Raw genomic sequence first — 26,007 nt, forward strand, 5'->3', positions numbered from 1 at the left:
ATATGCATATTATAGTATTTATACCACATCTTAAATATTCATTTATGAATCCATCATCTTTACTGAAATGTGAGTTTTCTAGGACTGAAACTATGTAATGTTTTTATTTATTTATTTATTTTCATTTTTAAGGTGTGCACTTTATTCAACTGGTCTCAAGTCAGTGTACAGGTAAGCCCTGGCTGCCTCCACCCACTCCCGGGGAGACCAAAAGCCTTCATACATTTCAAGTTGAGGGACAAAAAAAGGGGTAGCCAGAGGCTAAAATAAAACAAAATAAAAAAAGTATTAAGGCGAAATTAAAAAATTTTTTCATTACATAATTTACAACAAAAGCAATGCCGTTACCTCCCCTGTGTGGACTTGGGAGAGGACTGGGCCATTCTCCTTAGAGAGAAATGGGGTGGCTTTTGGGAGGGCAAGGGACTTCCTGTAACAATGCATCTCACGATATTTGGAAGGACTTAAAAAAAACAATGTACACAATCAAGTCCTCAGCCACATTGTAGAACTTTGGGGGATACTCGCTCCAACCGACTGCTGTCACCTTCACCGTTCCAGTTTTTAAATCCTGAATCAAGCCAAAAAAAAAAAAACCAAAACAAAACAAAAAACAAGTAAAGCCATGCCAATCTCATCTTGTTTTCTGCGCAAGTTAGGTTTTGTCAAGAAAGGGTGTAATACAACTAAGTCACAGTCCGCCTAGAAGCATTTGCGGTGGACGATGGAGGGGCCGGACTCATCATACTCCTGCTTGCTGATCCACATCTGCTGGAAGGTGGACAGCGAGGCCAGGATGGAGCCACCGATCCACACTGAGTACTTGCACTCGGGAGGAGCAACGATCTTGATCTTCATCGTGCTGGGTGCCAGGGCGGTGATCTCCTTCTGCATCCTGTCAGCGATGCCAGGGTACATGGTGGTACCACCAGACAGCACTGTGTTGGCATACAGGTCTTTGCGGATGTCCACATCACATTTCATGCTGGAGTTAAAGGTAGTTTCGTGGATGCCACAAGATTCCATGCCCAGGAAAGAAGGCTGGAAGAGCGCCTCAGGGCAGCAGAACCGCTCGTTGCCGATGGTGATGACCTGACCATCAGGCAGCTCATAGCTCTTCTCCAGGGAGGAGCTGGAGGCCGCCATGGCCATCTCCTGCTCGAAGTCCAGGGCGACGTAGCACAGCTTCTCCTTGATGTCACACATGATTTCCCGCTCAGCTGTGGTGGTGAAGCTGTAGCCGCGCTCGGTGAGGATCTTCATGAGATAGTCAGTCAGGTCCCAGCCAGCCAGGTCCAGATGCAGGATGGCGTGGGGGAGGGCATACCCCTCATAGATGGGCACAGTGTGGGTGACCCCGTCACCGGAGTCCATCTCGATGCCAGTGGTACGGCCAGATGCATACAAGGAAAGCACAGCCTGGATGGCCACATACATGGCTGGGGTGTTGAAGGTCTCAAACATGATCTGGGTCATCGTCTCACGGTTGGCCTTGGGGTTCAGGGGGGCCTCAGTAAGCAGCACGGGGTGCTCCTCAGGAGCCACACGCAGCTCGTTGTAGAAAGTGTGATGCCAGATCTTCTCCATGTTGTCCCAGTAGGTGACAATGCCATGCTCGATGGGGTACTTCAGGGTCAGGATGCCTCTCTTGCTCTGGGCCTCGTCACCCACGTAGGAGTCCTTCTGACCCATGCCCACCATCACGCCCTGGTGCCTGGGGCGCCCCACGATGGAGGGGAAGACGGCCCGGGGAGCATTGTCGCCTGCGAAGCCGGCCTTGCACATGCCGGAGCCGTTATGGACAACAAGTGCAGCGATATCATCATCCATGGTGAGCTGGCGGCCGGTGTGGACGGGAGAGGGAACGGCAAGGGCGAAGCTCTGTGCTCGCGGGACGGATGCGGTCTCGGCGGTCTATGTATTGTTTTTAGTATCTGCAGTGCCACTTATAGCAATAGGAATATAATAAGTAATTAATACATATCTGTTAAGTGAAGTTAATGAATCAGTATGTGGTTGTTCTCACAAAGTTTGTTTTCTACTGGGTTGTGACCTTTTTGTTTTGCTATTTCTTTAACAAATAATCATAACAGCAATGATGTGCTAGATACTGTTCTATGCCCTTTGTACATATTAACTACTTTTATCCTCACTATTAATCCTGTGAGAAAGGTAATACTATTATTCCCAACTTTACTGATAAGAAAAATTTGTGAGCTATAAATTTATACTTGTTTTCAATCTGCATTTTATTTATTCAACCAACAACTTTTGAGTGTCTACTTTGTGCCAGGTACCATTTTAGGTGTTAGTGGGTACAGAGGTGAACAAAGTCCCTGCCCTCCTGGAGCTTACATTCTAGTGGCAGAAGACAAACAGGAACAAATGTGTATATAAGCAAAATACCTCAGCTAAGTGTTATGCACGTAAAATTAAACGATGTGACAGGAGGCTCTGGGGAACTGCTGTGAATTAGATGGTAGGAGAGGCCTTTCTGAGGAGGATGTGACATTTAAGATGAAGTCTGATTGACCACAGGAGCCAGACATTAGATCTCAAGAAGTTCTCTGCGGCAAAGGGCAAAGCTAATGCAGCAATACTTATGATAGCAGTGAGTCTGGTGCTTCTAAGAGAGAATGGCCAGTGTGATGAAGAGAAAAGTAGGATGAGCTGAGGCATCTGAGGTAAGCAGAGGTGAGGAAAGTTAGGGCTTGTTCTATAAGTCAAGGCAAGAACAATAATTTTTGTTTTGAGTGTGTTGGGAAGCTATTAGAAGGCTTAAAGGAGGGTGGTGGTGTTTTAAGAAGATCATCTTGACTGCTGGGTGGAGAAGGTGTTGTGGAATTAGACAAGAATAGAATCAGAAAGGCTGCAGTATTTGAAGGGAGAGATGATGGTGGCAGTGGAGCTTGTAACCAGTGATTGGATATTGGTGTATATTTTGGAGACAGAGTCTTAAGCACTTGCAGATGGATTTCGTGTAAAACGAAGAGGAAAGAGATGAATCTGTGTTGATTTCTAGATTTTAGGCTTGCAAACTGGGTGACTGGTGGTGGTGTTACTAAGATGAGGAAGGCTTGGGGATGAGCAGTTGGGGAAATGGGCAAATGGTAGCTCTGCGTGATTTGTGATTTTTCCTGAAGGGCTCAGCAACAGTTCAGAATTAAGAGAATTAAGGTGAATGAATTGTTCTACAGTTCAGTTTGCAAAGGGAGTTGAGTAATTGACAACTTCACAATTACACAGAGAAGGAGTTTACCAAAGTGATGAGAAGAGAAAAGAGTTGCAGTGCTGAAAGTCATGACGCATTTGAAGATTGCATTTACAGTAAGGTGGGAAGAAGCTTGAAAGATGTGAGGGAATAAGACATGGGGGTTTGAGATTTCAGATGTGGAACTTTTCTGGGTGTTGATAAGGTCCAAGCTGTGATCATGGGTATCGATTGCTGAAATGGAGCAGAGGTAAAGTCTTTAGGGTTGAAAATGTGGCATTGTAGAAAAAAGTTCTTTTTATTTTTTAAATAGAGATTAAAGTCCCAAAGAATGATGGCAGGAGCCAAGTAGAGGGAAGAAAGTAAACAAGTGCCAAGATCATGAGAGGAAAGATTTGGAGGCTGGTAGGTGACAATCATGAGAAGATTTAGAGGGTGGTACAGAGGCATGTCATCCTTCTCAAAGACTTGTGTGCAAATGGAGTTGCTTTGATGCAAAAGGGCATAGGATAATGCTGTTCCTAGATCCCTTGGAAGAAAGGGATCATTCTTCAATAGGAAGAGCCCCCAGGATGCTAGGTCCTACTAGGATGGGAAGTCTAGGTTTCATTTAATTCTGGAAGTTCAGGGAACACTGTGTTGAAGGTTTAGAGTATAGAGGAACTTGCTGATGAAAGAATATGGACCCACATGGAAGAATAAAAGAGAGTAAGCTATAGGAGTGTAGCAGAAGACAGCCATAAAAGAGAGGTTGAAGGTTGAAGGTGTTGGGGGAGCATTACAGGGAGATGCCAGAGAAATATGTGGGGAGGATGAATTGCCAGAGAGAATTATAGCAGGACAGGAATAGGAGCTCTATAATTCTGCATAAAATTAGAAAACTTTGGGTTAAAATTGTAACAACTTGGTAGGATTAAAATCCTAGTTCCATACTACAGAGTACTTACTAAGTTACCTCTCCAGTGTATCAGAGACAACTATAGCCAGCATATCTAACTTTAACATTACCAGAATGGACAAACTGAGTTGTGTCCCCTGATGAGATGCACTTATAAGGACCCATTAGCAACCATGGAGGACTCTGGTCAAAAATATTTAACCTGAAACTAATCATAAGGAACAGGCTAATTCAAACCAAGGGGCATTCTTCAGAAACAATTGGCCTAGATTCTTCCCAAATATCAATGTTCCCAAAGGACCAGAAAGCTGAAAAATAGTTTTAGATTAAAGGACAAAACAATTAAATCTAATACGTGATCCTTGATTGAATTCTGAATTAGAAATAAACAAAAAACAATTAAAAAAAATCCCCCAAATCCAACTGTAAAGGACAATATTAGGATGTACTAGTCTGTTCTCATGCTGTTAATGAAGACATACCCAAGACTGGGTAATTTATAAAAGAAATAGGCTTAATGGACTCACAGTTTCACATGGCTGGAGAGCCCTCACAGTTATGGCAGAAGGCAAAAGAGAAGCAAAGGCAGGTCTTACATAGCAGCAGGCATGAGAGAGCTTGTGTAGGGGAACTCCCATTTATCAAACCATCAGATCTCATGAGATTTATTCATTTCCATGAGAACAGTAGGAGGGAAACCACCCTAATGATTCAATTATCTCCACCTGGGCCTGCCTTTGACATATGGGATTATTACAATGCAAGGTGAGATTTCGGTGGGGACACAGCCAAACCATATAATTCCACTCCTGGCCCCTCCCACATATCATGTCCTCACATTTCAAAACCAATCATGCGTTACCAACAGGCCCCAAAGTTTTAACTCAAAAGTCAATGGTCCAAAGTCTCATCTGAGACAAGGCAAGTTTATTCCACTTATGAGGCTGTAAAATCAAAAGCAAGTTAGCTAATTCTTAGATACAATTGGGTAAATACACCCCTTCCAAATGGGAGAAATTGGCCAAAATGAAGGGGCTACAGGCCACATGCAAGTCCAAAATCCAATGGGGCAGTCAAATCTTAAGGCTCCAAAATGATCTCTTTTGACTCCATGTCTCACATACGGGATGCAAGAGTTGGACTTCCACAGCTTTGGGAAGCTCCACCCCTGTGGCTTTGCAGGGTACAGCCCCCTGCTCTTGGCTGCTTTCATGGGCTGGTGTTGAGTGTCTGTGGCTTTTCCAGGTGCATAGTGCCTGCTGTCAGTAGATCTACAATTCTGGGGTCTGGAAGATGGTAGAAGATGGTGGCCTATTTCTCACAGCTCCACTAGGCAGTGCCTCAGTGGCAACTCTGTGTAGGGGGGCTCCAACCCCACATTTCCCTTCCACATTGCCATAGTAGAGGTTCTCCATGAGAGCCCCACCCCTGGAGCAAACTTCTGCCTAGACATCCAGGCATTTCCATACATCTTCTGAAATCTAGTCCGAGGTTCAAAAACCTCAATTCTTGACTTTTGTGCAGCTGCATGACCAATGCCACATGGAAGCTGCCAAAACTTGGGGCTTGCACCCTCTGAAGTAATGGCCTAAGCTGTATGTTTCTTTTTAGCCACAGCTGGGGATGAAGCGTCTAGGACACAGGGAACCATGTCCTGAGGCTGCAGAAGGCAGGGGGGCTCTGGGCCTGGCCCATAACATCATTTTTCCCTACTAGGTCTCTAGGCCTATGGTGAGAAGGGCTGCATGGAGATCTCTGACATGCCTTGGAGACATTTTCCCCATTGTCTTAGTAATGAATATTTGGCTCCTTGTTACTTATGAAAGTTTCTCCAACTGGCTTGAATTTCTCCTTAGAAAATGGGTTTTTTTCTATGACATCATCAGGCTGCAAGTTTTCTAAGTGTTATGCTTTGCTTCCCATTTAAACATAAGTTTCAATTCCAAACCACATTTTTGTGAATACATAAAACTGAATGCTTTTAACAACTCCCAGGTCACATTTTGAAAGCTTTGCTACTTAGGAATTTTTTCTGCTAGATGCCCTAAATCATCTCTCTCAAGTTCAAAGTTCCATGAATCTCTAGGGCAGGGGCAAAATGCTGTCAGTCTTTTTGCTAAAACATAGCAAGAGTCACCTTTGTTCTAGTTCCCAGCAAGTTCCTCATCTCCATCTGAGACCCCTCAACCTGGACTTCATTGTCCAAGTTGTGACAGTAAGTCCAGTGATTGGACTTCATATCACTATCAGCATTTGGGTCAAAGCCATTCAACAAGTCTCTAGGAAGTTCCAAACTTTCCCATATCTTCCTGTCCTCTTCCGAGCCCTCCAAACTGTTCCAGCCTCTGCTGTTACCCAGTTCCAAAGTTGCTTCCACATTTTTGGGTATCATCACAGTAGCACCCCACTCCTGGTACCAATTTACCATATTAGTCTGTTCTCATGCTGCTAATAAAGACATACTGGAGACTGGGTAATTTATAAAGAAAAGAGGTTGATGGACTCACAGTTCCACATGGCTAGGGAGGCCTCACAATCATGACAGAAGGCAAAGGAAAAGCAAAGGCACATCTTACATGGTGGCAGGCAAGAGAGAGCTTGTGCAGTTGAACTCCCAGTTATGAAACTATCAGATATCAAGAGACTTATTCACTAGCATGAGAATAGTATGGGAAAACTGCCCCCATGATTCAGTTATCTCCAACTGTCCCCACCCTTGACATGTGGGGATTATTACAATTCAAGATGAGATTTTATATAAGTTATCTTATATAAAAGCGATATTCTGATTTCCCTAATTGTCCTGTGATATGGTTTGGCTATGTGATATGGTTTTATATAAGATATCTTATATAAAAGCCATATTCTGATTTCCCTAATTGTCCTGTGATATGGTTTGGCTGTGTCCCCACCCAAATCTCACCTTGAATTGTAATAATCCCCACATGTCAAGGGTGGGGACAGTTGGAGATAACTGAATCATGGGGGCAGTTTTCCCATACTGTTCTCATGGTAGTGAATAAGTTTCTTGATATCAGATAGTTTCATAATTGGGAGTTCAACTGCACAAGCTCTCTCTTGCCTGCCACCATGTAAGATGTGCCTTTGCTTCTTCTTTATATATATGTCCTTTATATATATATATATATATATATATATGTATATATATATATATATATGTATCTATATTTTATGCATATTTATATAATTTATAGACAATATATAATCTATAGACAATAATAATGTTGGATCAATGTTCAACTACTCCAGTAGGATCATTGTATTGAGGTTATAAAAAAGAATGCATTTTTCTTATTAAATGCATGCTAAATTATTGAGAAATGAAGTATTGTAATGTATTCAACTATCAAGTAATTTAGCAATACCTATATATCTGTAATATTGATATCTTTATATCTGTATACAATATATTAATGTCAATTTCTCTTTATATTTAGAGAGAGAGAAAGCAAGTCTTTAAATTTCCTGACATAAGTTCAAGATATGATAAAAGTAGAAAAAATTCAATAAATTACATCAAGCAAACATATCGTCAAATAATTTAATCAATTTAGTAATTAAATTATTATTAAATAAAATTATTTTAAGAGCTACTCTAAAACCCATCACAGAGCAGTATTAATTTCTGAGGATTGTTATAGTCTCTTTCCAGCTCAATAATCAATCATCAGGACTAATGATATTAATACCATAGCATGCCTTATTTATATATATTTTTAAATATATATTTTATTGCATTTTAGGTTTTGGGGTACATGTGAAGAACATGCAAGATTGTTGCATAGGTACAAACATAGCAATGTGGTTTGCTGCCTTCCTTCCCATCACCTATATCTGACATTTCTCCCCATGCTATCCCTCCCCAACTCCCCACCCCCTGCTGTCCCTCCCCTAGTTCCCCGCAACAGACCCCAGTGAGTGATGCTCTCCTCCCTGTGTCCATGTGTTCTCACACCTGCCTATCAGAGAGAACATGTGTTGTTTGATTTTCTGTTCTTGTGTCAGTTTGCTGAGAATGATGGTTTCCAAGTTGAGCCATGTCACTACAAAGGACATGAACTCATCGTTCTTTATGGCTGCATAGTGTTCCATGGTGTATATGTACCACATTTTTCCTGTCCAGTCTATCATTGATGGGCATTTGGGTTGGTTCCAAGTCTTTGCTATTGTAAACAGTGCTGCAATGAACATTCGTGTGCATATATCCTTATAATAGAACAATTTATAATCCTTTGGATATACACCCGGTAATGGGATTGCTGGGTCAAATGGAATTTCTATTTCTAGGTCCTTGAGGAATCGCCACACTGTCTTCCACAATGGTTAAACTAATTTACACTCCCACCAACAGTGTAAAAGTGTTCCTATTTCTTCACATCCTTACCAGCATCTGTTGTCTCCAGATGTTTTAATGATTACCATTCTAACTGGTGTGAGATGGTATCTCAATGTAGTTTTGATTTGCATTTCTCTAATGACCAGTGATGATGAGCATTTTTTCATATGTTTGTTGGTCTCATATATGTCTTCTTTTGTAAAGTGTCTGTTCATATCCTTCACCCACTTTTGAATAGGCTTGTTTGCTTATTTCTTGTAAATCTGTTTTAGTTCTTTGTAGATTCTGGATATTAGCCCTTTGTCAGATGGGTAGATTGCAACATTTTTTTCCCATTCTGTTGGTTGCCAGTTCACTCTAATGATTGTTTCTTTTGCTGTGCAGAAGCTCTGGAGTTTAATTAGGTCCCATTTTTCTATTTTGGTTTTTGTTGTCAATGCTTTTGGTGTTTTTGTCATGAAATCCTTGCCTATGCCTGTGTCCTGAATGGTTTATCCTAGGTTTTCTTCTAGGGTTTTTATGGGATTAGGTCTTATGTTTAAGTCTTTAATCCATCTGGAGTTAATTTTAGTGTAAGATGTCAGGAAGGGGTCCAGTTTCTGCTTTCTGCACACTGCTAGCCAGTTTTCCTAACACCATTAATTAAACAGGGAATCCTTTCTCCATTGCTTGTTTTTGTCAGGTTTGTCAAAGATTGGATGGTTGTAGATGTGTGGTGTTGCTTCTGATGTCTTTGTTCTGTTCCATTGGTCTATATCTCTGTTTTGGTATCAGTACCATGCTGTTTTGATTACTGTATCCTTGTAGTATAGTTTGAAGTCAGGTATTGTGATGCCTCCAGCTTTGTTCTTTTTGCTTAGAAATGACTTGGCTATGTGTGCTCTCTTTTGGTTCCATATGAAGTTTAACATGTTTTTTTCCAGTTCTGTGAAGGTCATTGGTAGCTTGATGGGGATAGCGTTGAATCTATAAATTACTTTGGGCAGTATGTCCATTTTTCATTATATTGATTCTTCCTAACCATGAGCATGAAATGTTTCTCCATCTATTTGTGTCCTCTCTTATTTCCTTGAGCAGTGGTTTGTAATTCTCCTTGAAGATGTCCTTTACATTCTTTGTTAGTCGTATTCGTAGGTATTTTATTCTCTTTTAGCAATTGTGAACGGCAGTTCATCCTTGATTTGGCTCTCTTTAAGTCTGTTATTGCTGTATAGGAATGCTTGTGATTTTTGCACATTGATTTTGCATGCTGAGACTTTGCTGAAGTTGCTTATCAGTTTCAGGAGATTTTGGGCTGAGATGATGGGGTCTTCTAAATATGCAATCATGTCATCTGCAAATAGAGACAATTTGACTTCCTCCTTTCTTATTCAAACCCTTTATTTCTTTTTTTGCCTATTGCTCTGGCTAGAACTTCCAATAGTATATTGAATAGGAGTGGTGAGAGAGGGCATCCTTGTCAAGTGCCAGATTTCAGAGGGAATGCTTCCAGTTTTTGCCCATTCAGTATGATATTGGCTGTCGGTAGCATGCCTTATTTTACATCATGGAAGTTATCCAAATGGGCTGTTTGACAGAGAAGTAAATATACTTTATTATTTATGCAAATCAGTATAATTGCTCATGCCAAAGTACTTCCTTCATGAAAGAGGATAAAATAGCTTCTTTAGATGGACTTTTTAAAATTTCTTCCATACATCTGTATTCTTCATGATATCTTGGGTAGGAATCCACAGGCAGTATAGTGAATTAAGGGCATAGGATGCACTACTTTGTCTCCTCACTTCCTTCTAATCTTGAAAAGTGGCACAGTCTGTAATTTATGAAATATATGTTCTGTTCCTCCTCTTAACAAGAGGGAGGAAGAGAGTCCCACAGGTAGCTGGTGTAAGTTCTAGCTAAAAGGAAAACGGAGTTGGGAGCAGTATAAACAGGAGCCTCAAAAGTTGTATCTTACTGGGTAATGTTCTTGTTATAGGTAACCACCCTGTATTAAGAGTACTACCCTGAGTACTAGATTACCAGTTGTAACTCAGGGGACTACATACAGTTTTTTTCCCTTTAATTTTAAGACTGTCTACCGACTTAGTGGAAAAGATGCCTTTTTTGTTTTTTTGAGATGTAGTCTTGCTCTGTCACGTAGGTTGGAGTGTGGTGGTGTGATCTTAGCTCATGCAACCTCCACCTCCCAGGTTCAAGCTATTCTCCTGCCTCAGCCTCCTGAGTAGCTGTGCCTACAGGCACCCATCACCACACCCAGCTAAGTTTTGTACATTTAGTAAAGAAGGGGTTTCACCATATTAGTCAGGCTGGTCTCAAATTCCTGACCTTGTTATCCGTCCACCTTGACCTCCCAAAGTGTTGGGATTGCAGGCGTGAGCTACCATGCCTGGCCTGAAAAGATGTATTTTTGAGATGCATTTTGTCTTTGAGATAGAATCTGCTCCCATGACCCAAACACCTCCCACCAGGACCCACCTCCAGTATTGGGGATTACAATTCAAAATGAGATTTGGGTAGGGGCAAATATCCAAACTGTGTCAGATCCCATGAGCCCCTAATTTCTTTTCTGTGTCAGAAAGCAGTTTAATAATTTGGCTGTGCTGTGAAAATCCCTGAGAGGTTGTAGCAGTTTTACTGCTCCACACCATCTGTATATCTCATCAGATCACACTACATAATCTCTTTGGGAAAAAGGATGATGGGGCAAGACCAAAAGGGCCAGGCTAAAAGATAAAGCCACCAAATAGCTTTACAGAGATGTCAGTTCAGCACAAGCATAGGAGTATCAGGCAATGAAAGTAACATTCCAAACAACATGTCTTTTTCCCCTCCACACATTAAAAATGCTTGTATTAATTGAAAGCAGATAAAAGGTGAAATAATACAATGTACCGTAACTCATGTTAAAGCTTACAGGTAAAAGACTGAATTCTTGTGTGAAATAAATGGCTTTCCACTTAATAACCTGGAGTTGTTCCAAGGACATCTTTTTATTAATGGAGCAGGTGCAAATGAAGTTTTGAGAAACTTGTACAGTATTTTAAAAAATAAAACATTTAATTAACAAGCTTGAAAACAGTGGAGCACTTGAAGTGGGAATAAAACAATTGTTTTATTTCAAACATCGCAAATTCAATTTGTGAATGCAACTGTATTGAAAAGCTTGCAAATATTAATAAATTGCTGTGGCCTTTAAAAAAGAAATTTTAATTTTCTTTCAAGGTTTTCCCTTGAGACAAGTTCTAAGTCAGAAAAGATGTTCAAATGAATGCAAAAAAATATATATTCTGTTTGAAGGTCCAAATGCTTATCTAAAAGAAACAAAGATGAAAAGGCTAGAATATTTGTAAGCACTAAAAGTAAACCAAATGCAAACACACCGCTATATGTGGATCTTTTTGTTAAGGTTGTTTGGAATTGCGGTTTCTATCATGACTGTTTCCTGACTTGTTCTTAGGATTTAAACACAACAAATTTTGAAAAATAATGTAATATTAAAGATACATGCTGTTTCACAACGGATTAAACCATAAGGGTGTCTATGAAAGGTTATATATATTAAAAAAATCTTGAGACAGATACTGTTTCAAGATAAGAAAACTTCAGTCAAAGGCTTAAATTTCTTTACATTAAATTTTCTGTAGAGTAAGCCTTTCTGATTCCAGCATTTTCTAGCAAAGATCTGGTAACAGTACATGCTGTTGGTCATACTAAATATTGCTCCAGGCCACAGTATTTGCTGGGCTATCAGGTACTTGCGCCTTTTGTGACTCTAGTCAGGAGCTCTGAGCCACATGACAGGGTTAGGTACCTGTGAAGCACGTTGATAAATCCTCATGATGATAGTCAGGTCTTTTGGCAGAGTGTCGAGAACTGACAGGCCACCAGAGCTCCTTTCCTTTGTGTCTTCTGTTTGGAAAAATGCAACAAATAAAAATCACTAAAGAACTTCTGGGAAAGTCAGCCTGCACTGTGGGGACTTAATGAGATTAAAGAAAAACTTGATTTGTTTCTCTTTCTTGACAAGGACTTGTTTGCCAGAAGTAATCCTGAAGCCACCAGAAGAACATTAAATGTACCCAGGATGATGTTCTCCAAGGTACTCATAGAAAAAGTCAGAACAGTGCTCACCATCTACAGAATCGTGGTTATTCTTTAGTCTACAACCTTTCTAATAGCAATTCTCCCCATCTCTTCATATTATCAAATACGATAAAAACAGATAATGGTTGAATAAGAGGTGATACTCTAATTTTATTTTTCTTTTATAAAAACTAAAAAATTCTGATGCCATATGCTTAATTTTTCATGTCTTGAAATTTTAATACTAGACTCTGAGTATATTAATTTTTGTTTACAAAAAGAAAACAAATAGCCAAAGGAGGAAAAAACAAGGCAATGAATAGAAAATAGAGAAACTAACCAACTTACTACAAAGCACATTAAGCCTTCTGTGCTATTAAATTACATTAGTTAATGCTCACACTTAAAAAGTGCTCAGTTTTCTTAAATGTGTGCTGCTATTACTGCTCTAAATAAATTCCTCATTAAGCTGCTCAGTTTCTTTCCCCTTGCATTTCAGGTGAGTTCAATTTTTTTTTTCTGGACTAGTCAAGTGCAGTAGTGAGAAGTGGGGAAAGAGTAGGACAAGGAGTTTGATCTGTAACTGACTGTGAACAATTAATTGAGATAACACTACCTTTGAACCAGCCAAATTTTTTGTTGTTTCTCTATCATTTTGCCTTCTGATCTCTTGATTCTCTTTATTCAACCTATTTGCTTAATTATTTAACCTTAATTCTCACCCTCTTCCACTATTCTCTATCAACCTTTCACCTTTTTAGGTGTCCTATTGCATCTTAATCTTTCTCACTAAAGTTTTATTGATGAAACTGTTATATATTAACTGAAGCCACAGAGATTAAAAATAATTTCTGCTTACTTAACAATCACAATATTTATTTTTTCTTTTGTTACAGCATCAAAAGTAATGCAGTACCAATATTACCAGTTTATGGTTTCATGTAGTATTAAGTCCTTGCTAGAATGTAATTTGTCATACAGAGGAACCACAGAGACTTTTAGAAATTGCGGCAACTCTTAACTAGAAATTAGAGGAGAGACGTTATAAATTAGTCTCCTCATAGACCCCTCAATAGTAGGCCTTTGAGTAATGTTAGAGAGTATAACGGAATTTTGCCTGCGACATCTGGCAGAACTTTCATTCCCAGGATTGATTTGGCTAAATTATTTCAGGCTAAGGGCTCCATTGAAAGGACAATATTTAAAGATAGAGGAAAGAAGCATTTTGATCAAACACATATATATGGGGATATTGGAAAAGAATTTTGACAGGGATAATAGAAAATCATAGTAAATATATGTAACCTTGACAAAATTACTTAACCTCCTTAAGGTCCACTTTTCTTACCTACAAAATTGGACTGGCAATAGTAATATTTGTCTCATAAGGTTATTGTGGTAATTGAGTTGTTATAAATTAGTGAAATATTTAGGTAAGTGGAATTTATTGTTACATGTTAAAATAATGACAAGTTCCACCATCATATCTTTCTTTGTGGATGAGTTACAATACATATGTATGTCTTCTCCAAAGAAGGCATGCAAATGGCCAACATATTAAAAAATTAGTAATCATCAGAGAAATGCAAATTAAAATCACAGTGTGAGGTATCACTTTACACTGATTAGAATGACTTATCAAAAAGATAAAAGATAGGCCAAGCATGGTGCTCACACCTATAATCCCAGCACTTTGTGAGGTCGAGGCCGGCAGATCACTTGAGGTCAGGAGTTTGAGACCAGATTGGGCAACATGGTGAAACCGTCTCTACTAAAAATACAAAAATTAGCTAAGTGTGGTGGTGTATGCCTGTAATCCCAGCTGCTTGGGAGGCTGAGGCAGGAGAATAACTTGAACCTAGGAGATGGAGGTTGCAGTGAGCCAAGATCGCATCACTGCACTCCTGCCTGGGTGGCAGAATGAGACTCTGTCTCAAGAAAAAGAGACAAAAGATAAATGTTGGAGAAAATGTGGAGAAAGGAAGCCCTTACCCACTGTTGGTGGGAATGTAAATTAGTACAGCCATTATGGAAAACAGTACGGAGGTTTCTAAAAAATTCAAAAATAGAATTACCATATGATCTAGAAATCCCACTACTGAGTGTATATTCAAAGGAAATGAAATCAGTATGTTGAAGAGAGCCATGCTTATTGCAGAACTATTTATAATAGTCAAGATTTGGAAGCAATCTAAGTTTCCAACAATGGATAAATGGGTAAAGAAAATGTGGTATAAATACTTAATGAAATACAAGTCAGCCTTAAAAAGAAGAAAATCCTGTCATTTGTGACAACATGGATGAACCTGGAGGATATTACATTAAGTGAAATAAGCTAGATGCAGAAACACAATTACTGTACGTAGAATTTAAAAAGTTGAATTCATAGAATGATGGTTACCAGGGGTTGTGGGGAGGAGGGACTGCAGAAATGTTGGTCAAAGAATACACAGTTTCAGTTAGATAGGAGGAATTAAGAGATCTATTGTGTAACATGTGATTATAGTATATAACAATATATTGTATTCTTGAAAATTGCTAAGAGTAGATATTAAGTGTTCTCACCATAAAAATTGATATGCGAAGCAATGTATATGTTAATTAGCTCAATTTAGCTATTCTGCAGTATATGCATATTTCAAAAAAAACATGTGCATGATAAATATATGCAAAAGAGTTTTAATACATAATTAACTCTGATACCCTCAGACACCTACAAAATAGTTGAAAATATATACTCATGCTTTAAATGACTCTAGGTCATTGTGCCTTCTTGATTTTATTTGACTCCCTTTAGTGGTAGATGCATTTTTTATTGCTGTTAGTCAGTATTCTCTTGCCACTTTTGATATACTGCTGTACGTTGCATATCATTCATTCAATCTGTAGACCAACACTATCTAATAGCCAAATTTGTAATTTATAATTTCTAGTAGTCACATTAAACAAAGTGAAGAGAAATAGGTGAAATGATCTTTAATAATATATTTTATATAATACATTGTATCCAAAATACTATCCTTTCAACATGTAATCAATATACAAATATTAATGATATATTTTATATCCTTTTTTAAAATTCCAAGTCTTTGAAATCTGGATGTGTATTTAACTCTTGCAGTAAACTCAATTGAAATGCTAAATTTTTGTTAGATACATGTTATTTATTTAGATTTCATAAAATTTACAGTTGAAAAAGTGGATTCAAATTGTTTCAAGAGTATTTAAACGTTTCTCAATAAGTGAATTGAATAGCAGCGTATTAGACCATTTTTATACTGCTATGAAAAATACCCAAGATTGGGTAATTTATAAAGAACATGAGGTTTAATGGACTCACAGTTCCACATGGCTTGGGAGGCCTCACAATCGTGGTGGAAAGCGAAGGAGGAGCAAAGACACATTTTACATGGTGGGAGGCAAGATAAAATGTTCAGGGAAACTACCCATTATACAACCATCAGATCTCCTGAGACTTATTCATTATCATGAGAATAGCATGGGGAAAAACTACCCCCATGATTCAATTACCTCCCACGAGGACCCTCCCATGACATGTGGGGATTATGGGAGCTACAACTCATGATGAGATTTGTGTGGGGACACAGCCCAACCAGTTTTTAAAATAAAATAAAAATAAAGATAAAATAAAATAAAAATTCAGATCCTTAGTCTCACTGGCCACATTTCAAGTGCTCAGTAGTCACACATGGTATGGCTGCCACATTGGTAAATACTGTTATAGTTGTTTATTGAATGCCTATGATGTACAAAAAGGCCTTAGGTAGAATTAAGTTAAAAGACATGTTGCCCCTCCCCTCTTGAAGAGCAGAGGAGTTGAGGGAGGCACAAAATATAGCAATGGTGTGAGAGCAGTTCTTTGTCTCTTCCTATAGAGTAATGTGATTTTATGGCTAGAAGCCCTCTTTTTGTGATTCCTTTTCAGTTAGTGTCTATAACTGAGATCACTGAGGTTGCTGACAGTCTCACTTCTCCATAGGTGAGGCATTATTTTGTATTTGTCACATATCAGGGTTGTGCATGACTGTTGTAGTTGTAAGGCTTTTCGTGATCAAATAAAGCACTTTACATTTAAACTGTGGCTTTGGTTAGATGGTTCCATATTTCCCTAGGTGGAATCAGATTTTCTAATGTTAAAATGTATACATTTGTCAATTATTTGAGTTCCATGCCCATATTGTTGTTAACCTCAGATTTCTGTCTCACTTCATCCCTTCAAATAACTAGCTTTTTCTCATTATTTTCTACTATTGAGCCCAATGTTGCACAGAAAAGTTGATTTGTTAATTAGTTTAATCGCCTCTTCTCATAATGGTGGGGTAAGATTGACGGAGGAAGCTTGTTATCAATCTGTGCTACTGGTAAGCAGTAATTACAGATAATGATGGTTTTGTCTTGCAGCATTTTGAAGATTGTCTTGAACTCCTCGCTGAATTAGCAAATGGACTGTCATGTTGAATTCTCCTCTGGTTTTTTCCTGCAACTCGTCCTTTACCCTCTGCCAATGAAACAAAATTACAGCTTGTTAGGTGGAAGCTCATTTGAAGTCTCAATTTTCTTGAGTATTCAGCTCTCATCGGGAAGTGCCAGGTGCTCAGTCGTGGCCACAGCACTTGCCTTTGGCTTAAGATTCCTACTCAACTGGCATCCTACAAGTCTTTGATTTTCCTTCTGCTTGAAGAGACAGTGGTTGTCTTGACAGCAGAGTTAAAGCTCTGTCCTTATACTTTGATGCACATTGTGGTACGATCTAATAATCAAAGTAATTTGTCAAGAAATAGGGTGTTCGCACTTTTTTCTGAAGAGATTGGAATAAACAACGGATTTTATGCGGATGTCAGCCAGAAAGTGCAACCACCACCTCTTCAAAAATGTGCCTGAAATATACAGCCCAGAGTAGGTTTTAACAAAGACTGTATCTTTATATCAGCAGTTCTCAACCTGGGACAATTTTTATTCCTAGGAGATTGTTTGGCAATGTCTGGTGACATTTGTGGTTTTCATGACTGATGAGGGAAGGCACTGCTGGCATCTAGTAGGGAGAGGTCAGGGATGCTGCTTAATATCCTACAATGCACAGAACAGTCCTCTACAATAAAGAATTATCTGGCTCACAAATGTCAATAGTACTGATGTTGAGAAACTCTACTTCATATGATTATGAAGGGAACCCTGTGGTATATTTGATCTCTACCCCAACAGTCAATTATTTATATAATTTGGGGAATAATTGATTTAATAGGAAAATTAGAATTAATTGCAAGAGGATGGATTTTCCATGCCCTTCTGTGGGGACTCCTTATGGACAATAGATAAGGAATAAAAATAGAGATTAAAAAATCCCTGTCCTCATAATTACAATAGAAACTTATTTTTTTACTTGCATAAGTATAATAGAAGCAATATGCTAAACTCTGACATACTTCTGAATTACTGACAAATTCCCTATTAGAACCACATTCTTTCACCAGCAGGGATAAATTACATGGTCCATGAATGTTATAATCAGATATATTTTAGTCAAAGCCTGCTTGCTTCTTTCATGTCTGGAGGTTAGACTCCATTTTTAGAAAATCCTGATGTACTCGTGACACCAAACCCAGTCTTCTCAGAGCAACTTGGAGAGGCTCAGCCATTATCTCATCGAAGTAAAGAGTTTGTGTGAATAGACACAATTTCTAGTAGTCTCTTGGACTGAGGTGGATCTAGAGTTTGAACTAGGATCACCTTGGAGCTGACAGTTGGTTCTTTCTAATATGTTTTGGATAGCATGCCATAAACACCAATTTATTCTTGACACAGCGTGGCATGTGAACATGAGATGACATTTTTAACATATTTATATCTCCATAGGTCAAGAAGAGAACAATGGTAACTCTATAAAGAAGACACTTCTAACAGTGAGAACTCTTTCTGTCAAAAGACAGTGAATTTTCTTTCTCTCACTGGGAATTTTCTAGTAGAGGCCATATGACCATATATAGATATTATTGCATTGAGTTGAAAATTGGATTTGATGATTTCTGAGGTCCTTTATAACTCTGAGGTTCTCTGATTAAATGATTCTGCAAATTTACGCCTAAGAACCTACCATTTTGCAGCCTCTCAATCCTCAATTACCCATTCTTCCGTGTGTATTTCTCAACATTCATTGTCATCTGTGTAATCTCCCAAATGAAACCACTGCTGGCATCTTTTCTGTTCCTTGCACGTACCATGCTTTTTCAGTCTCCCACTCCTGGAATGTCTTCTACTTTTCCTTCAAGGTTTAACTCCAGTACTATCTTTCATGAAGCCCTTTTTTTATTGCTCTACCCTAAAATGTTTGTTTCCTTTTCTTCTCCCACATTTGTCATCTGGGTTATATTCACAGGGGGTTATAGTCATAGGGAATGTGTCAATGTTTTCATAGATGCACCAGCAGAAGACAAATGGATTTCTACTGTAATTTCTTTTTCTATGTTTACTTCTTATGCAGGAGTTCTTTATCTCTTCATAATTGGTGACATTATATTTAGCGCTTGGTTATATGTTGTTTTTCTTATGTTCTTACCTCTTTAATTAGACTAAGTTTTTGGAGTAATACATTTGCTTTGGTTCTTCTGTGTCTTTTGTAGTGCTGAAGTTGTAATAAGAAGGTAATAAAACATTGCTAAATTAAATAAAGGGCAGAGGAACCTGGTAAGCATGATATGCCAGTTATTCCACAGAATAGGGTTTTCTGCTAGAATAGAATATGCCAGATCAATTTTGAGATGGTCTATTCCCTTGTATGAATAATTCTGGGAAAGTTATGTTTTAGTTCTCTTTTTCGTTGGCTTATAAGAGCAGAATAGGAACAATAGAGAGAGAAGAATGGAAGTGGCTTAGAAAGAAAAGAAAAGAACAGGGCTGCCAATCTTTTCTGAATCATAGCAACTTCCCCTTACTATTTCTTTCTAAAAAATAAACAGTAATTTCAAAATGTCAGTGTCTACCTCATTTTTCTTGCCTCTGTCTTTTAATATTTTTAGAGCTAGAACCAGTGATGCCTCTGTTTTACGCTGAATCTTAAGCACCTGAGCCTGCTCTTTTAGAGACAAGGGATGTGTGTCAACATTGGCCCCAGAATCTTCTGCAGCTTAGAACTGGGTTCCTGTCCTGGATTTTGGATTCTGTGACTGTTTTGCTATCTTCATTATTACTTTCAGGGTCCACTTCAGCTGATCTCACAAGGAATGTGGTATCCCAGGTACAACTCTTGAGTGCCAATATTGCCTTGTAGGTGAACTTCTCTCCTACCCAGTTTTGATCATGTTTTCTGATAAGTATCATAGTTTCCTATGTAGAATCATAATTCAGCCCTAGATCTCGGGCTGGTAAGATGGACCCTTTGTTCCTTGCTTTATCCTGTTGACATGGTTGTCCTTTAGGCCTGGAGCCTTCCTTTGTATCCTCACCTACTTATTGGTGAGCAAGGAGAGTCAACTGAGAAATCAGCTGCCCATTTCTCTTCTCACAAGTGTTACCTGAGGTCTAGATTGTCTACCTCTCAGAATTAGGTGTGGTATTTTCACTGACCTGCTAGGTAGCTAAGTCACTTTCCGTGAGTGCCTGGGCCAGGTGCATACATTTTGAGTTAGACTGATTTTTTTTTTTTCCCTTACTCTGATAGCTCAAAATATTTGCATGTGGGACCTGACTTGATCTGTGCTTTATAAACTTAATTCGGGTGGTCTGAATGACCTTTGTCATTTACTAAAAGAAGGGAAAAATTGTTTTGACCTACATTATCCCAGGCTCCATAGGATGTCAACAAATGTGGCAATGGACCTATGGTTGTGTACCCCTGAAATCAGTATGTTGAAATTTTAACCTACAATGTGATGGCATTAGAATGCAGGGATCTTGGGAGATAATTTAGGTCACAAGGGTCGATTTATACTAAATGGGATTAGTGCACTTTTGAAAGGGGCCCCAGAGAGAGCTTTCTTGCCTTCTTCTTACCAATGTGAGGATACAACGAGTAGTCTGCAGTCTGCAGTCCAGAAGAAGGCCCTCCCCAGAACCTCACCATGTCCACATTGGCCCCTGGTCTCAGACTTTCAGCCTCCAGAAGTGTGAGAAGTAAGTATTTGTTGTTTATGAGCCATCTAGTTGATAGCAATTTGTTGGAGTAGCCCAAATGGATGAAGATGTTATTTGAAAAAATGTTTCCATGCCCAAACCCAAACACTTTTGGGAAACATGGAGTTAAACATAGTTCTACAGTATTCTTAACTGAAATATGACTAAGCGGAAGACTAGTAGCAGCATTTTCCAGTTTTTTGACCACAGAGGCCATTTCTTTCAGGAACATCTCCTGATAGCTCAAGGAATACTTGTGATGTTTATAACTCCCATTTCAGTTTCGATTGTTTCTTTAAAGAATAATAAATTTTGAGCATTAGCATTTTGTTGCCTTATTAGGTTTTATAGGCAGAGAAGAAAGCTAGTCCTGTGTAAATAAAATAGCAATTAAGAATGAATGGCAATTAAGCTTCTTATGTGAAAGTTGCTTCTGTGTTAACATACATATTCATACACTAATAATCTATTCTTAGGTAGACAAAATAAGAGTCAATCTTACAGCAACAATGCAAGAAATAAAGAAAACCTCTAAGTCAACTAAATGCCCTGAAGAAGACCAGACACTTGTTTGGTTTTGATCCCTTTGTTTCTCAGATATAGAAATGAAATACCAAACACTAAACATTTCTCTCTTAGAAGGTCCTAAAATTAATTAAGAGTTTATTTGTGGATGTGATTTTAGCACCCTAAATATTGATCTGTTAATCTTTCAATTTACATTCATCTAGCACTTTCTTTTGGAGGTGTCTGCTCTATGCCAGCCCCTCCTCCTTCTTTTAGAAATCTCATAGGTTTACTATTAACCTAGATTTTTTTTTCTTTCCTCTTGAGAAAGGGTCATTTTTTTTTTCTTTGTGAATTTTTATAGGTGAAAATTAAAACACGTAACTAATGTTTACTGACAGATTAGGACAGTAGTTTTCCATGGATAATGATTCCCATGGACAAGGATGTGTTAGAAAAGAACGTTAGGAAAATTAAATTTAGTTAAGCCGAATATTTATCTCCTGTTTTTTTCCAAACATTTTATTTGCTGGGTCAGACAGCTTTAACAGAGACAAATGAAAGTTATTCCTTTTCTCTATTGAAGAAATGTATAGAACTGGAAAAATTATGTAGAATTTCTCTAACTTCTGGCCGGGAGTGGTGGCTCACACCTGTAATCCCAGCACTTTGGGAGGCCTACGCGGGCGGATCACGAGGTGAAGAGAGTAGAGACCATCCTGGCCAACATGGTGAAACCCCGTCTCAAAAATACAAAAAATTAGCTGGGTGTGGTGGCGCACGCCTGTAGTCCCAGCTACTCGGGAGCCCGAGGCAGGAGTATTGCTTGAACCCCGGAGGTGAAGTTTGCAGTGAGCCGAGATCGCGCCACTGCACTCCAGTCTGGCGACAGAGCAAGACTCTGTCTCAAAAAAAAAAAAGAATTTCTCTAACTTCTTTCTTTCAAATATCTCTTTTCTCTGTCTGCCCAGACATTACTTTAGTTAAGGTCTCATAATTTCTATCTTGACCATGATTAAGTCTAGAGATAAAATGTATAGCATGAGGATTATAGTTCATAATCTTGTAGTATACACTAAAATTTACTAAGAGAGTAGATTTTAGGTACTCTAACTACACACACACACACACACACACACACACACACACACACACACACACACAAAGGATAACTATGGAAGGCAATATAGTTTTGGTGTGTGTCCCTGCCCAAATTTCATGTTGAAATGTAATCCTCAATGTTGAAGGTGGGACCTGATGGGAGGTGATTGGATCATAGGGGCAGATTTCTTGTGAATGGCTTAGTACTGTCCCGTTGGTACTGTCCTTGTAATAGCGAGTTCTTGTGAGATCTGGTCATTAAAAAATGTGTGGCACCTTCCTCCTTTCTCTTTCTTGCTCTTGCTCCTGCCATGTGAGACACCTGCTCCCCCCTCACCTTCCACCATCATTGGAAGCTTCTTGAAGTATCCGAAGAAGCAGATGCCTGTGTTATGCTTCCTGTAGAGCCTGCAGAACCATGAGCCAATTAAACCTTTTTTTTTTTTTTTTTTTGAGACAGAATTTTGCTCTTGTTACCCAGGCTGGAGTGCAAGGGCGCGATCTCGGCTCACCACAACCTCCGCCTCCTGGGTTCAGGCAATTCTCCTGCCTCAGCCTCCTGAGTAGCTGGGATTACAGGCACGCGCCACCATGCCCAGCTAATTTTTTGTACTTTTAGTAGAGACGGGGTTTCACCATGTTGACCAGGATCGTCTTGATCTCTTGACTTCGTGATCGACATGCCTCGGCCTCCCAAAGTGCTGGGATTACAGGCGTGAGCTACCAAGCCTGGCCACAATTTGGTTTTTAATCAGATGTCTATTGCCAACATAGTGAAACACACACTACATGCCAATGAAATTTAATGCTATACTAAAAAAATAAAATATACTTATTTATATCTATTTTCATATTTCCTGTAAGAGCAATAGAAATATTTCCCTTTATGTTTTTTTCTTCTTTTTCTCTTTTAAAAAATGTCACTATATAACTCTGTCTCAACTTTCTTGGGTCTGATGTGAGGTTAGTCTATTTCATGGCCTACACCACTGGGGGAAGAATCGGGTGAAAAAAAAAACAGAGAAGAGAGAAAAGGAAGCAGCAGATTTCATAGGTAATTACTATTTCTGTGATACTGTTTGGTTAAGTGGTAACACTCTTACTGCTTTCCCAGAACTCCCCTCTTGGTCCGGGGTGAGTTACTGTTGTTTCAGGGAGCTACTAGACTGACCACTTCTTAGTCTTTTTTCCTTTGCAAAATATAAGGGCTCTGTGAGAATGACACTCAGGTGTAAATGCTTTGAGTATAATCAGAATAAGGAAAATCAGTTATAATAAAAAAGTTTTGAATGTTTTTCAGTGTTTTTAAATGAGAAAACAATAGGTAATGCATTAAGAAGTGAATTATATATTTTGAGTCATTACTAATAGACTGCAAATATAATTATTAAAGTTTGAATAGTTTAAATATTAATCATAGAACCCTTGGCATATGAATGTTAAGTTTTAAGTTTATTATTAATGAATAGGGAGCCTGTCAGGAAAACTACATTCCAATCTTCTCCCAAATTCTTATTTTTAATGAAAGGAGTACCAAATGTCAGTGTATGCTTGTATATATCTCATTGTCAAATATACTTGTCTAGAGAACAAGGATTGTGACTTACTGATTTCTGGATGTGTGGGGTCCTAGCACCCTGCTGGGTACAATATATTTATTCTATCAATGACTATAAATGGTAAATTTTTTTGGTAGGATTTCTAGTGCTAATTTTTATTTTTACAGGTATTTAGTTGAGTGGAAGATATTCTCTCTTTATTGTGGGTTAAGGTGTTCTATTGAAAATTGTCACAGCCTGTTCTTGAAAAGATTTTATTTATTTCACTACTTTTAATATGTAGGGTGAAACCAATCCAGCCATTTCTCTGAAATATTATGAATTTCTCTGTAAATATCACTTTTAGGTTTAACTGTAAATCTTTTCTCAAGCCATGTTATTTTGGCTCTTGGCCCAGAGATATTACTATGATTTGTAGCATTAAATCATAACAATTTTCTTCAATGGAATGACATAAATGGAACAAACTTAAAAATATTTAAGGGCTTTAAAATGAATCATTTGCACTTGATATTGCAGAATGACCTTCAAACAGGATCGCCTATGCTACATTCACAGCGTATACATACATAGAGAGTTAGGCTGGCAAAAACCAAAAAACAAAAACCAAAAAAACAAAAGTAGAAGGTTTTCCTTTTTGAACTTAAACATATTCTGTGAACAGACTGAAATTGTGTAGAAATGCATTTGTATATATCAGTCTATATTAGGGAATACTGGCGATCCGGATGAGTTTCTTGGAGCCATTTGGTTTTGCACAGAGCTTCTCAGTGGATAGAAACTGTGATTTTAGATTATTTTTCTAGTTCCTAGAAAACCTAAAATTTTGTGGAAAAACTCCCTGAATTTCTTTTAAAACCTCCCTGAAAGGGTACTGTAGTTACATCATTTCCTCTTAGGTGCTTGTAGGCAACTTGTTTTATGGGAAGAATTGTATTTGGGAGCAAGTTCTTGTTTTAACTAGGTTTTTTTTTTAACCCCAGATTTTAAAAACAGCTTTAAAAATAAACATTAGACTACTTATACTCTTGGTAGTAATGGAGTATTTTGTTTGAAAAACTCAAAAATTATACACACATAAAGTAACTAAAAAAACTCTCTTATAGAAAATTTTAAAAATACAAGAAGTGGACAAAATAGTATAATGAGGCCCCATGCATCAATCTCTTAGTTTCAACAATGATGAACTCATGGCCAAATTCATTCTATCTATTTAAGCCATTTTGAGAAAAATAATGCGTTTCTGCTATTTATTTTTTCTTCAATTGTTTAACGATCTCAGTTTAACAGTAGTTTTAAAAAATGTCCTTATTGGGATGATATAGGATATTTAGGAAAATTTTCTCCCCTCCCTGTTCTCATTTATTTCAAAGGTCAGGATAGTTCTATGCCTCGTCAAGACATAGTTCAGCTGGACAGGTGTGGCTGAAACCATTACTACAGCTCCTTTTGGCTGTTCGTTGCTTTGGTGATATCAGTGGCCGGTACCTAGCTGTTTTGCCAGAAAGTAAGATTTGAGTCTGTAGGTGGTGCTGAGCTAAGACACAGCTTTAAAAAAGTTTTGGCTGTCCTTCACCCAGCTTGTCTTTGCACAGAGCGTGAAGACTGGTGGTACCCACGTGGCAAGTTTGACCCTCAAAAACAAATGCACTGACCTTCAAGGAGGACACATGGAAGCAATTTGCATCAATCCCCTTTCTTACTTTTTGATGTAAATAATAAATGAGTAGAGGGCCTTGCTCTTAAGGAGACACTTCCTTCCTAAGCACTGCTTCTTTGTGTTATAACTGTCTCCCTTGTGTGTGTACAATAGAGAGAATCGCTCAGGAGACCCTTTGGCCAAGCCTATTATGCTGCTATTCCATCTGTCTGTGGCAAACCAGAAAAAATCTGTGTTAGATTTTGCCTTATGGCAAATTCTGATCCACAGTTGCTGTTTTCCCACACTTACTTAAACTTCTTTGCACATCTACTGGCTCAAAGGCCTGAGGGCCTCCTTCTGAGAGTGAGATACTTTTATACATCCAGGCCCTCTGGCCTTGCCTCTGGCATATGCAAACAAACAAACAAAAGGCTGTTTGAAGCTGACTTCCAGTGTTAGAAACTGGTTCATGGCCAGAACAAGAGAAGGCATATTAGGAGAGTGTGTGTGCTATCACTC

The 26,007-nt window shown here is 38.6% G+C and overlaps 1 pseudogene; it reads right to left on the reverse strand.

Annotated features, from left to right (window-relative positions):
- Positions 1-352: 352 nt before the first annotated feature.
- Positions 353-1,845, reverse strand: LOC100396999 (actin, cytoplasmic 1 pseudogene; annotated as a pseudogene).
- Between the last annotated feature and the right edge of the window lie 24,162 nt (positions 1,846-26,007).

This window comes from Callithrix jacchus, chromosome 4 (genome assembly GCF_049354715.1).
Source record: "Callithrix jacchus isolate 240 chromosome 4, calJac240_pri, whole genome shotgun sequence".
Taxonomy (NCBI): Eukaryota; Metazoa; Chordata; class Mammalia; order Primates; family Cebidae; genus Callithrix; species Callithrix jacchus.